General features: G+C 51.2%; 1 protein-coding gene across 1 annotated transcript in view; it reads right to left on the bottom strand.

The window, feature by feature from the left end:
- Positions 1-13,395, bottom strand: part of LOC144950366 (glutamate receptor ionotropic, kainate 2-like) — a 133,107-nt gene extending 119,712 nt beyond the window's left edge. The window contains exon 1 of the mRNA XM_078880480.1: positions 12,516-13,395. The gene's annotated coding sequence lies outside the window, so the exon portion shown is untranslated. The remainder of the gene's footprint in view (positions 1-12,515) is intronic.
- Between the last annotated feature and the right edge of the window lie 467 nt (positions 13,396-13,862).

The raw sequence follows: 13,862 nt of genomic DNA, 5'->3' as shown, positions 1-13,862 counted from the left end.
ACCATAAACACGTACCACACACACACATATGTACCATACACACATACCACACACACACATGTACCATACACACATACCACACACACACATGTACCATACACACGTACCACAAACACACACATGTACCATGCACACGTACCACAAACACACACATGTACCATACACACGCACGACACACACACATGTACCATACACACGCACGACACACACACATGTACCATGCACACGCACGACACACACACATGTACCATACACACGCACGACACACACACATGTACCATGCACACGTACCACACACACACATGTACCATGCACACGTACCACACACACACATGTACCATACACACGTACCACACACACACATGTACCATGCACACGTACCACACACACACATGTACCATACACACGTACCACACACACATGTACCATGCACACGTACCACACACACACATGTACCATGCACACGTACCACACACACATGTACCATGCACACGTACCACACACACACATGTACCATAAACACGTACCACACACACATGTACCATGCACACGTACCACACACACACATGTACCATGCACACGTACCACACACACATATGTACCATACACACGTACCACACACACACATGTACCATAAACACGTACCACACACACACACATATGTACCATACACACGCACGACACACACACATGTACCATGCACACGTACCACACACACACATGTACCATACACACGTACCACACACACACACATATGTACCATACACACGCACGACACACACACATGTACCATGCACACATACCACACACACATGTACCATACACACGTACCACACACACACATGTACCATGCACACGTACCACACACACACATGTACCATACACACGTACCACACACACACACATATGTACCATACACACGCACGACACACACACATGTACCATGCACACATACCACACACACATGTACCATACACACGTACCACACACACACATGTACCATAAACACGTACCACACACACGCACACATGTACCATACACACGCACGACACACACACATGTACCATGCACACGTACCACACACACACATGTACCATACACACATACCACACACACATGTACCATGCACACGTACCACACACACACATGTACCATACACACGTACCACACACACACATGTACCATACACACGCACGACACACACACATGTACCATACACACGCACGACACACACACATGTACCATGCACACGTACCACACACACACATGTACCATGCACACGTACCACACACACACATGTACCATGCACACGTACCACACACACACATGTACCATACACACGCACGACACACACACATGTACCATACACACGTACCACAAACACACATGTACCATGCACACGTACCACACACACATGTACCATACACACGTACCACAAACACACATGTACCATACACACGCACGACACACACACATGTACCATACACACGTACCACACACACACATGTACCATGCACACGTACCACACACACATGTACCATGCACACGTACCACAAACACACATGTACCATACACACGTACCACAAACACATGTACCATACACACGCACGACACACACACATGTACCATACACACGTACCACAAACACACATGTACCATACACACGCACGACACACACACATGTACCATACACACGTTCCACACACACACATGTACCATACACACATACCACACACACACATGTACCATACACACGCACGACACACACACATGTACCATGCACACGCACGACACACACACATGTACCATACACACGTACCACAAACACACATGTACCATGCACACGTACCACACACACACATGTACCATACACACGTACCACAAACACATGTACCATGCACACGTACCACACACACACATGTACCATATACACGTACCACAAACACATGTACCATGCACACGTACCACACACACATGTACCATACACACGTACCACAAACACACACGTAACACATCATCGCTTGAACAGCATTGTTATACACGTGTACATGCTTGCCAGGTGCTGTACGATTGGGCTGCAAGGTGTCTGAAGGATACCACTGCCGCAATGGATTACTGAATCCATCTGTGCGGAGCTTCGAGTGTCACCCACATGCCCCCCGAGATCTCTTGTTTCCTAGCAATGGAATGCATGGCCCAACATCGCAATGTGGCAGGTCTCTCCTGACATCGATTCTTGAGACTCAGTGAGGCCTATTATTATAAGGACTACTTTCTGCTGCCATCAATAACATTCATAATAACATACCTTCCATCTGCACGTGAACAGCCCTATTGTTCAATTGTACGTGGTAGGAAAGCACAGTGGGTAGTGATGGGTGGGTCGCGTGGTTTGCAGGGAGGAGGATGGGGTAGTGATGGGTGGGTCGCGTGGTTTGCAGGGAGGAGGATGGGGTGGTGATGGGTGGGACGCGTGGTGTGTATGGAGGAGGTTGGGGTGGTGATGGGTGGGACGCGTGGTGTGTATGGAGGAGGTTGGGGTGGTGATGGGTGGGACGCGTGGTTTGCAGGGAGGAGGATGGGGTGGTGATGGGTGGGACGCGTGGTGTGTAGGGAGGAGGATGGGGTAGTGATGGGTGGGACGCGTGGTGTGTAGGGAGGAGGAGGAGGATGGGGTGGTGATGGGTGGGACGCGTGGTGTGCAGGGAGGAGGAGGATGGGGTAGTGATGGGTGGGACGCGTGGTGTGCGGGGTGGAGGAGGATGGGGTGGTGATGGGTGGGACGCGTGGTTTGCAGGGAGGATGAGGAGGATGGGGTGGTGATGGGTGGGACGCGTGGTGTGCATGGTAGTGGAGGAGTAGGCCAAGTCACCGAGACCGACATTGGAGTGGCGCCCAGAAGTGTCGACCAAGGGGACGAGAAGACCTCAAGCCAGACGATGGTGGTGGTTGTGGTGGTGGTGGTGGTTGTGGTGGTGATAGTGGTTGTGGTGGTGGTTGTGGCGGTGATGGTAGTGTAGCGGTTAGCGCGCTGCGCTACGAACCTGGCGACCCGAATTCAATGCCCGCTCATAGCCAACAACAGTGACGATTATCTGAACCGGTCATGGAACTCTCTTAAGTCAACTCAGCCTCAAATGATTACCTGGTGCGGTGTGTAAACATTGCCACTGGGGAGACAAAGGGGACCGGGCGTGGTGCTGGCCACCCACCCCCTCGTGTGCCGTGCCGGCCTTCATAGGTGCTCGATAACAGCACTTGCCCCAACCGCCTGTTAAGGCTATGCAGGAGATCTTTGTCTTTGTGGTGATGGTGGTGGTGATGGTGACGAGGGCAGTCTTTGCAGGTGATGTTCTCAGACAGAGACCCGCAGAGGTCCTTCCCCAATACCTCCGATTAGCACGGTTGGGTATGTACGGTGCGAAAGAAACTCGACAAAGATACCCCCTACACAAGGACCTATAGACTCACACAGAGATCCATAGCCTCCCATAGGGATCTGTGCACCAAACATTTTCCCACCGTTTCCGTACAGCATCTTGCGAATTAGTCACATTTCGAGGCTATGTAAATACGCAAATATATATAACTCAATACACACAACGGGAGTGTGATTTTTATTTTCTATTTAACCATTTTCGTTTCACCATTTAGCTGGTTGACTGGCAGTAGCCCGATGTGTCGTGGATGTGGTGTGCTGCGTGGCTGATTCGCAGCTGACATCAAAGGCCCCGAAATGTAACAATACAAAACACGCGAAATCGTTCTCGTGAGTTTGTGTCTTCGTTTTAGTTGAAAACAGATGGGCAAAACGGATCTGACATTTTACTCATTCATTCAATTAGCTCATTCACAATGTGACCCCTTTAATTGCGGCTGCAGAGAATGGAAAAAAACACAACAGCACAAAAAGGACTCCCCATAATTGATTCGCAAGAAATCCGAGTGAGTGGCTCATTAAATGGGCTGTTACTATTCTTAGGTTATTTTCGGTAAAGTCACGTAGGTAAAAAAATAAAATTAATAAAAGTAAAATAAAAAATAAAATAAAAATCACGACGTTTCGGAGGCAACACAAGCGTCCGTCTTCTTAGGTTTTTTCGGTAAAGTCACGTAGGTAAAATAATAAAATTAATAAAAGTAAAATAAAAATAAAATAAAAATCACGACGTTTCGGAGGCAACACAAGCTTCCGTCTTCAGGTGGAACCGTCACAGCACGATAGCTGTATCAAGTGAGAGAAATTCCAAAAAAACAGTCCTTGTATACAGCAATCGTGCTGTGACGGTTCCACCTGAAGACGGAAGCTTGTGTTGCCTCCGAAACGTCGTGATTTTTATTGAATTTTTATTTTACTTTTATTAATTTTAATTTTTTACCTACGTGACTTTACCGAAAAAACCTAAGAATATGAATCCTTGCAGTCACGAAAGCTTCAAATCTAGGGCTGTTACTATTTGACGTTACGTTGGTGTCTCCTAATATTAAAAAATAAGCATGTAACAGTGATAATATTGATTAAGTAGTGTACACATTCACGGGACATCTTTGTTAATTCAGAGCTGCGTGCTGATGCTTTCGCAAGCCGCGTCGGTTCGAGGGGGCAAGGAGGGGAGCTGATTGACCATACTTCACCACTTTTGGTCAGTGCGGGTTGGCGAAGGATAGGGGAGTGTATCAGCCCGCGCTGATGTGAGCCGTGGCCGGGAATTGAACTTAAGTCTGTGGGGTCAAGTGCTCCTAGCGAGCACCTATTCAGGTAAGGGGCCGTCCATAAATGACGTCACGCGATTTTGGACGATTTTTGACTCCCCCCCCCCCTCGTCACACGGCGTCACAAAAAGTCAGACCCCCCCCTCAAATATGACGTCACAAAACTCTGCCCCCCCCCAAATTTTTTTTTATGTGGCGCTGCACTCTGATGTTGTGGGAGTGTTGTTATAACAATTAGTGTTGTAACAATTCTATATTCAATTAAAGTTACGCATTTTGACGTGACGTCACATTTCTCAAACTCCCCCCCCCCCTCGTCACACATCGTCACAAATGCCTGACCCCCCCCCCCCCCCAGGTGCGTGACGTCATTTATGTACGGTCCCTTAGCACGGAACATGACATTGGGAAGGGAGGGAGGGGAGAGGGTGGCCAGCACCACCCCTCCCCCCGACCGCCTTTGTCTCCCCAGTGCCGACATCTACACACCGGTCCAGGTACTCATTTAAGGCCGAGTTGACCTCGGAGGGAGGCCACGGAAAGGTTCAATCATTCATCACCGGCGTTGGCCGCGATCGGCGCTGCGCTGCTAACCGCGGCGCCACCACTCCTCGCGCCACGGCGAGTTAAGAATAGAAGCTGCTGCTGCTGCTGCATTCGTCAGCTGACGAAGCGTGCACGCCGATTGTTGACCGCGGGGGAGAGAGGCCGAATGGGACTGCCCAGCGGCTTGGTGCGCTAACCGCAGCGCCACCGCTCGACTCGCGACGATGCGTTGTAGTTGCCGGTAAAACGGCGGGGAGTACGACGTTTCGGGGCTTGGAGCGAGTTGACACGTGGGGTAGTGGGCAGCAAGCAGCAAGCAGCAAGCAGCAGCAGAGGCAGCGCCAACTGGACTTGCAATCCAGAGGATCGCCGCTTAGATTCGATCTCCGGGCGCGGCAGTTAAACAATGCCCCCCCTCCCCCCTTCTCTCTCGCTCGTCGGCGTGGCGTGCGCGATGACCACCACCACGTAAACAGTTTTGTGTTCGGGGTTAAGCATTTACACTATGAGACCTCCTTTACCAGTGGCAAAATATAGTAGTAGGTTTTTACCCTTTAAACTGATACAAAAACTGACACCTTTAGACAAGGCATCATGTTTGCAATAACCGCAACACAAGCAGTCAAAATGCAAACAAAAAGAAACAAGTCTGATGATGATAATGATATGCACTGTCCTTGAAGTTGATTGGTCCACACCCGAGACAGCTTTTCTTAGAGCCTAGTCTCCATTGGTGTTGGACCAGAAGACGCCAAAAGGCGTTTGTGTTGTTTATTGTGTGTGTGTTGTTATTTGTTAGCTGGTGACTTTGTGCATTTCGCATCGTGATCGCCTCCAGTGCTGTTGCTGCTGGCGGCAATAAAAGTTTTTTTCAAAAGTCACAAAAAGTCTCTCTCTACCCCCCCCCCGCCACCATCGCCTCTGCGCTACCAGCTTCAGCCGTGCGAACGGGTTCAACCCGCAAGGTCACGCGTGAGTTTGGTGGTGGCAATTGCGGTGGGTGGGTCATTGGGGTAAAACTTGGGGGGCTTTAACCCCCGACCCTCTCTCTCCCAGCGCGCGTGAGCTCAGGGGCCATCCATTGAGTCTGTACGCATGGAGGGGGGAGGGGGGTTAACCCAAACGCGTAACGCTTGCGTATGGGGCGGTCTACTGACAACGTGCGTACGAAATTTCGATGTAAAGCTTTCGTGACTGCAGGGATTCATCTTCTTGGTTCTTTCGGTAAAGTCACGTAGAAGGGAAACAAAAAAAATATAATAAAAAAATATTTTATTATGTTTTATTTTCATTATTCTATTATTTCCCTTCTACGTGACTTTACCGAAAGAACCAAGAAAATGTGCGTACGCTTAGGAAACGGTGGGGGGGGGGGGGGGAAGGCTCGACAATAATGTGTCTACATTGGCCTTCAAATGAGTTAGGTAGTGCGGCGGTGGACGGTCTGTTTGCTTAAACACGTTAATATTATTAATCCTTGATCGTTTCTGCATGGATTAAATAGCGGCCGTTCTATAGGATTTGTGGGGGGGGGGGGGGGGGGGGTGTACAAAGTACGCGTGCGAACAGGGAGCGAGGAGAGGGCTGAAACTTTTGACAGATTTGTTTTTGCGTTCCGTACTAAATGGATGGCTCCTGACTCGAGACCATCCCGCCAGCGATGCGCGTGAAGCATTGGGGCCGATCTTAAATGACGTCACGCACCTAGGGGGATGGGTGGGATCAGACATTTGTGACGATGTGTGACGAGGGGGGGGGGTTTGAGAAATGTGACGTCACATCAAAATGCGCAACTTTAAATAAATATAGAATTGTTAAAACAATACTAATTGTTATAACAATACTCCTACAACATCAGAGTGCAGCGCCACATTAAATACGCACTACAATGACAATAGTTTAAAGCGATTTTATTTTCAAAATGGAAATATGGTTTTGGGGGAGGGGGGGGGGCAGAGCTTTGTGACGTCAAATTTGAGGGGGGGTCTGACTTTTCGTGACGCCGTGTGACGAGTGGGGGGGGGGGGGGTCAAAAATCGTCAAAAATTGCGTGACGTCATTTATGGACGGCCCATTGGTAAGAAAAAAAAAGTTTGTCCACTCGCTCTCGCCTGCCAATCAATGGGCTGGCACGGACGTTGACAATGAGTTTGCCGATAACCGGTTCCCATAGAAACGGTTACCGGTTCTTGCCGCTGTCACCTGACGATCATTGCGGATTCACCCGTCACCTGTTAATGTCACGCACGGTGCACGAGATCGGGGGGGGGGGGTGTGGCGTGGTCAACCCCACGCCCGGCCGCCTTTGTCTCCCCCAGCGGTGTTGTTTACACACCGCCCAGGTATACATTTATTTAAGGCTGAGTCGACCGAGGAGAGAGGCCCAGGATGGGTTCGAATATTCGCCACTGATATTGTTCGTGAGCGGAGAATGGAACTCGGGTCGCCGGGTTCGTAGTGCAGTGCGCTCACCGCTGCGCCACCGCTCCCGTCGCACATACAACAACAACAACCGCCATTCGCCACTAAGTGGCGGTGACGTCACCACGATGCTTGTGCCAGGCTATGTGCACGTTGAGGCCACGTGAAGTGTCGAACGCCCGCTGGCAGGAGGTCACGGGGCAAACCCAGCAGGTGCCACGGGTCGACTGACTGAGATGACTGAGATGACTGGCTGATGCACCACCTGTGCCCCCTACTGTGCCAACTTGCTGTGCTTTAGCCACCCGGTGGTCCGCTCGTTTCTGTGAGCATCGCTCCTCCGTTGTTGCTGGATGGCGACTGCCTCCAACTGCATCAGTAGCGTCCTTCACGAGCCTTCTCCACTGAGGCCGATCTTGACACCGCTGGTACCAGTCATCGGCAAGTCCACTCAGCTCCACGTCCTCCTGTACCACATCACTCCATCTCTTCTTTAGCCCGTGCTGCGCCCGTTTAGCCCCCTCGATCCGGCCGAGCAAAAGCTGTTTAGGCATGCGGTGGCTGGGCATGCGAGCTACATGACCCAGCCAGCGCAGCCTTGCCCGATGGGACTTTTCCCAGATCTTTCGCACATACCCACACACACACACGCGCGTGCATGTACACAAAAGTGCCACTGACAGAGATCACACACAATGTCACTGTCGTAAATACACAGCAATTATGTCACACGCTACACAGGACACTTCAAGCGTAGGTCCTCCCAAGCTAAGCAGGGCTGTCCCTGGTTAGCACACTACTTGGGTCTGTCTGGGAACACCAGGCGGATTTTGTTATCTTTAGATGGCAATGTGGACGTGGATTATTGCATACATCTGTGTGGAGCTCTGAGAGTTTGTGTGTGTGTGTCTGTGTGTGTGGACAGCAGTAATGTAGCGGTTAATGCGCCGCGCTACGAACCAGCGACGATTATCTGAAACAGTTCTGGGCCTCCCCTAGGTCGACTCAGCCTCAAATGAGTACCCAGTGCGGTGTGTAGTAAACATCGCCGCTAGGGAAACAAAGGCGGCCGGGCGTGATGCTGGCCCCCCACCCCCTCGTGTGCCGTGCCGACCTTCACCGGTGCTCGTTAACAGCACTTGCCCCAACAGTCTGTTAAGGCTACACGGGGGGGTTTTGTCTTGCTTCCATGCCCCTACTAACGTGTGGTCGTTATTTTTCTCCGATCAGCCCACACACGAGGGCAAAAACAAAACGAACGAATCCCGTGAATTGAATTCCTGACCGAACATCGCGACGTGGCAACATCCTCCTGAAAACGAGTCACGAGACTCGCCAATAAAAAGGGGATCGTTTGGATACAAGGGAGCATTGCCTCCTCGCGTGTGTCTGTGTGTGTGTCAATGATACGTAGCTTCCACATGCTGCGTAAACATCGCCGCTAGGGAGACAAAGGCGGCCGGGAGTGGTGCTGGCCACCCACCCCCTCGTGTGCCGTTCCGGCCTTTGTAGGTGCTCGCTAACGGCACTTGCCCCTACAGTCTGTTAAGGCTATAAAGGGACCTTTGTTTTTTGTATGTATGTTGGATTTCTTTCGTACGTAGCCAACGGCGCTAATGGGGTTAGCATAGAAGTAGGATCAGTACCGTACAACACATGGTTTGTGCTGCACTCTAATATTTCGTTGACAACGCGTAGCGTCTGTTCTGCACGGTGATCACCCATCCAAGCGTGATCCAGACTCAAGTTTGCTTAGCTTCCGTGACTGGGGCGCATTCCGCGGTGTTCGGTCAGAGGCTTCTCACATGCAGGGGTGGCCCAAAAGTCAGGACACATAAGGGGCCGTCCATAAATGACGTCACGCGATTTTGACGAGTTTTTGACCCCCCCCCACCCTCTCTCTCGTCACACGGCGTCACCAAAAGTCAGACCCCCTCCCTCAAATATGCGGTCACAAAGCTCTGCCCTCCCCCAAAATAAAATAAAACATGCTTCAAATCGCTTTAAACTATTGTCAACATTTATTAAAAAGTCTATTTAATTAAGTAGAACGTGTTGTCTATATTTATTTAAAGTTGCGCATTTTGATGTGACGTCACATTTCTCAAACCTCCCCCCCCTCGTCACACATCGTCACAAATGTCTGACCCCCCCCACCTCCTTAGGTGCATGACGTCATTTATGGACGGCCCATAAAGGGTTATTTGACTTACTTAAACACCGGCATTAAAACAGTTTTATTATGCATTAAGTTTATACTTGATCTATTATCATTATTCATGTCTATTGTTCGTCTTCCGTTGTCAGATGAAAGACATTTGACAGCATTGACGAGGCATAATTGATTAATGTTCAAAGAATAGAGAAATCCATGCATCATGCATGAATGTTAATGGCAGTGAGTTTGAACGTGTGTTAAAATCTATTAAATAGCCTGACGTTATGTTTTTAAATAATAACCAAATGTGTGCTGAATGTTGGGCCACACTGTATACATTTACAAAGATAAAAAAAATATCAATTTAATTTTCACGCAATGTACGATGTGTGTGTGCACGCGTGCTGTGAGTGCGTGCCACAACTGCTGGCATAAGCCAGCGGTGGAAACTCCACATTCCTATGACGGAAGCGAGTATTTCATCCCATGAATGAACGGGTGTTATACACACGTGGGATGGAAACCAGGGCACCCGGAGATAACCCACAAGTGCGAGGGTGCAACGCTCTATCCCATGCAGACGGAACTGATGGAGATTCGTCCACACACTGCTGTACCACCGCCTTCTCCTGGCGAGCTAAGGGGCTACGGCTCCTCCTCGACTACCCACCCCACGGTGAAGGGGAGGGAGTTTCACATCACCACCATCTGTGCGTGACCCACCAACCCTAGCTGCTGCCTCTCCACTGCTGGGTGATTACAGGAATCCACGTGAAGCGTCGTAGCCACCACCACTACCACGACGACACAGGTACCCAGACTCACTTAACGGATACTCTCTATTGCAATAGCTCTACACACTAACTACACACTAACCCTGTAATCCAGATGTATCAACATTTATCACGCGCCGTTACAATAGGACGCAAGTGTGTGTTGAGCAAAAATACAAAGACCCCCCGTATAGCCTTAACAGACTGTGAGGGCAAGTGCCGTCAGCTCGATGCACAAAGAGGTGTCTCTCCCGAGTTCTTACGGCACCAAATACCCATTTATGGCTGAGTCGACCTAAGAGAAGGGCAGCAGACCCGGCTCAGATAGAACGGTGGCCAGGATTGGTAGCCTAGTTGCGCTTATCACTGCGCCACCGCTCCACACACTCGCACGCATTCACAGACATACCCACACATGTACAGTCCTTACACATTATATATACACACACACACCACACGCAAACATCCCTTGTGTAGTCTCCACAGATGTCGGGCAAGTGCTGTTAGCGAGCACCTATGAAGGCCGGCACGGCACACGAGGAGATGGGTGGTGAACACCACGCCCGGCCACCTTTGTCTCCCCAGCGGTCGATGCGTACACGCGCGCATAATATTCACAAAAAGACAAAGATCCCCCCGTATAGCCTGAACAGACTGTTGGGGCAAGTGCTGTTAGCGAGCACCTATGAAGGCCGGCACGGCACACGAGGGGGTGGGTGGCCAACACCACGCCCGGCCGACTTTGTCTCCCCAGTGGCGATGTTTACACATCGCAAGAGGTACTCATTTGAGGCTGAGTCGACCTAGGGGAGGCGCAGGACCGGTTCAGATAATCACAAACACACACTTAAAACGAACCCCCGTGTAGCCTTAGCAGACTGTTGGGGCAAGTGCTGCTAGCGAGCAGCACTCACGAATGCCGGAACGGCACACGAGGGGGTGGGTGGCCAGCACCACGCCCGGCCGCCTTTGTCTCCCAAGTGGCGATGCTTATACAACCGCACCAGCCACTCGTTTAGGGCTGAGTCGACCTAGGGGAGGTACCCAGCACCGGTTAAAATAATAACGTGGTGGGTTTAGCGCGGCGCGCACAACCCACGACGCTGCCGCCACAGAGACAAAGAGACAAAGATCCCCTGTATAGCCTTGCCAGGCGGTAGGGGCAAGTGCTGTTAGCGAGCACCTATGAAGACCGGAATGGTACACGACGGGGTGGGTGGCTAGCACCACGCCCGACCGCCTTTATCTCCCTAGTGGCGATGTTTACACACCGCACCAGGTACTCATTTTGAGGCTGAGTCGATCTAGGGAAGGCCCAGGACCGGCTCAGATAATCGTCACCGGGTGTTGGCCGTGAGCGGGAATCGAACCCGGATCGTCGGGTTCATAGCGCAGCGTAGCGCTAACCGCTGCACCACCGCTCCCCACACACAAATAGAAATATCCCCCGTATAGCCTTAACAGACTGTAGGGGCAAGTGCTGTTAGCGAACACCTATGAAGGCCGGCACGGCACACGAGGGGTGGGTGGCCAACACCACGCCCGACCGCCTTTGTCTCCCCAGTGGCGATGTTTACACACCGCACCGGGTACTCATTTCAGGCTGAGTCGACCTAGGGGAGGCCCAGGACCAGTTCAGATAATCGTCACTGGTGTTGGCCGTGAGCGGGAATCGAACCCTGGTCGCCAGGTTCATAGCGCAGCGTAGCGCTAACCGCCACACCACCGCTCCCCACACACACACACAGACACACACACACAGACACACACACACAGACACACACACACGCGCGCGCGCCACATACATTCGCACCCATAACAACGAACTAACGTTGCGATGTTTCGTAGGACAACAGCGAGCACATTGAATAAGACGAGCGGACGGCGAAACTTTGTCTACTCACATGCTGGAAGAGCCCCGGTTAGACGCGTACAGCGGGCGAGCGCATTGCCCACGATGCTTTTCGCCGGTTGCTTTTTTTTTTAAACGTTCCTCCTTTTCTTCTTCCAGTCGAGATGAGCAAAAAAAACCTCGTCTCCACCTCGTTTCTAGTCTACGAAGCGCTCCTCGCGACGTTAAAGACTCGGATGGAGCGCACGACTAGGAGGCGATTGCAGGCACCACAAGTTGCAATCGATGCGCACGGAAGAGCGATTGAATGGTAACAGCCGGATGCGAGATTTCCATCAAATCGCGATCATCATCATCATGATCATCGCCATCATCATCATCATCGTCGTCGTCGTATCGATTATTTTCACAATGACAGTCGTCGTCGTCGTCATCATCATCTCGCCATCTTCACGATAATCATCACAGTCTTCATCATCATCTTCAGCATCATCACGATCATGGGCGTGAATGCAAGACCATGTATAATCCAAGACAAGTCATTATGTCAGCCGCAAAAAAACGTGAAATCCTTCTTAGCAAGCTTTAATTGTTTGTGTGTGTGTTCCGTTTATGCTGCGGAAATGTCGATAGGTCTGTGTGTGTGCGTGTGTGTCTAATTTATATTCCGTAAAAAATATTTTTAGGGGGTAATCTCGCGAGGAGTATGCGTGGCTGCAGCACAGATGTGAAGACAGAGCGTGGTGTGGGTGAGCGAGAGAGCGAGAGGAGAAAGGAGAGAGAGCGAGAGAGAAAGAGAGATGGGGAGGGGGGGTGGCGTGCGTGTGCGCGAATACAGCAAAGACTGACAAAGATTCCCCGTGTAGCCTTAGCAAGCTGTCGGGGCAAGTGCTGTTAGCGAGTAGCACCTCCGAAGGCCGGCACGGCACACGAGGAGGAGGGGGGGGGGTACGTGGGTGGTTAGCACCACGCCCATCCACCTTTGTCTCCACAGTGGCGATGTTAATTTAACCACCGCAACCCCTTTGTAACAATTTAAGGCTGAGTGTACCTGCGCGAGGCTCAGTAACAGTTCAGATGTCACACACGTCGGGGAATCGAAGTCGGGTCAATGGGGGGCACGGTGCGCGAAACCGATGCGCCACCGCTCCCAATCAGGCACTGGCAAAGATCCCCCGTGTAGCCTCTTAGCAGACTGTCGGGGCAAGTGCTGTTAGCGAGTAGCACCTCCGAAGGCCGGCACGGCACACGAGGGGGGGGGTGTTGGTGGTCAGCACCACTCCCGGCCACCTTTGTCTCCCCAGTGGCGATGTTGACACACCGCGCCAGGTGCTCGATCTAGTGGTTTGTATGAACGAGGAGAAGTTCGTGTAGATCGTTTCTCGTGCTGATGGTGACC

This window comes from Lampetra fluviatilis, chromosome 57 (genome assembly GCF_964198595.1).
Source record: "Lampetra fluviatilis chromosome 57, kcLamFluv1.1, whole genome shotgun sequence".
NCBI lineage: Eukaryota > Metazoa > Chordata > Hyperoartia > Petromyzontiformes > Petromyzontidae > Lampetra > Lampetra fluviatilis.
This window is presented reverse-complemented; position numbering and strand designations above follow the sequence as displayed.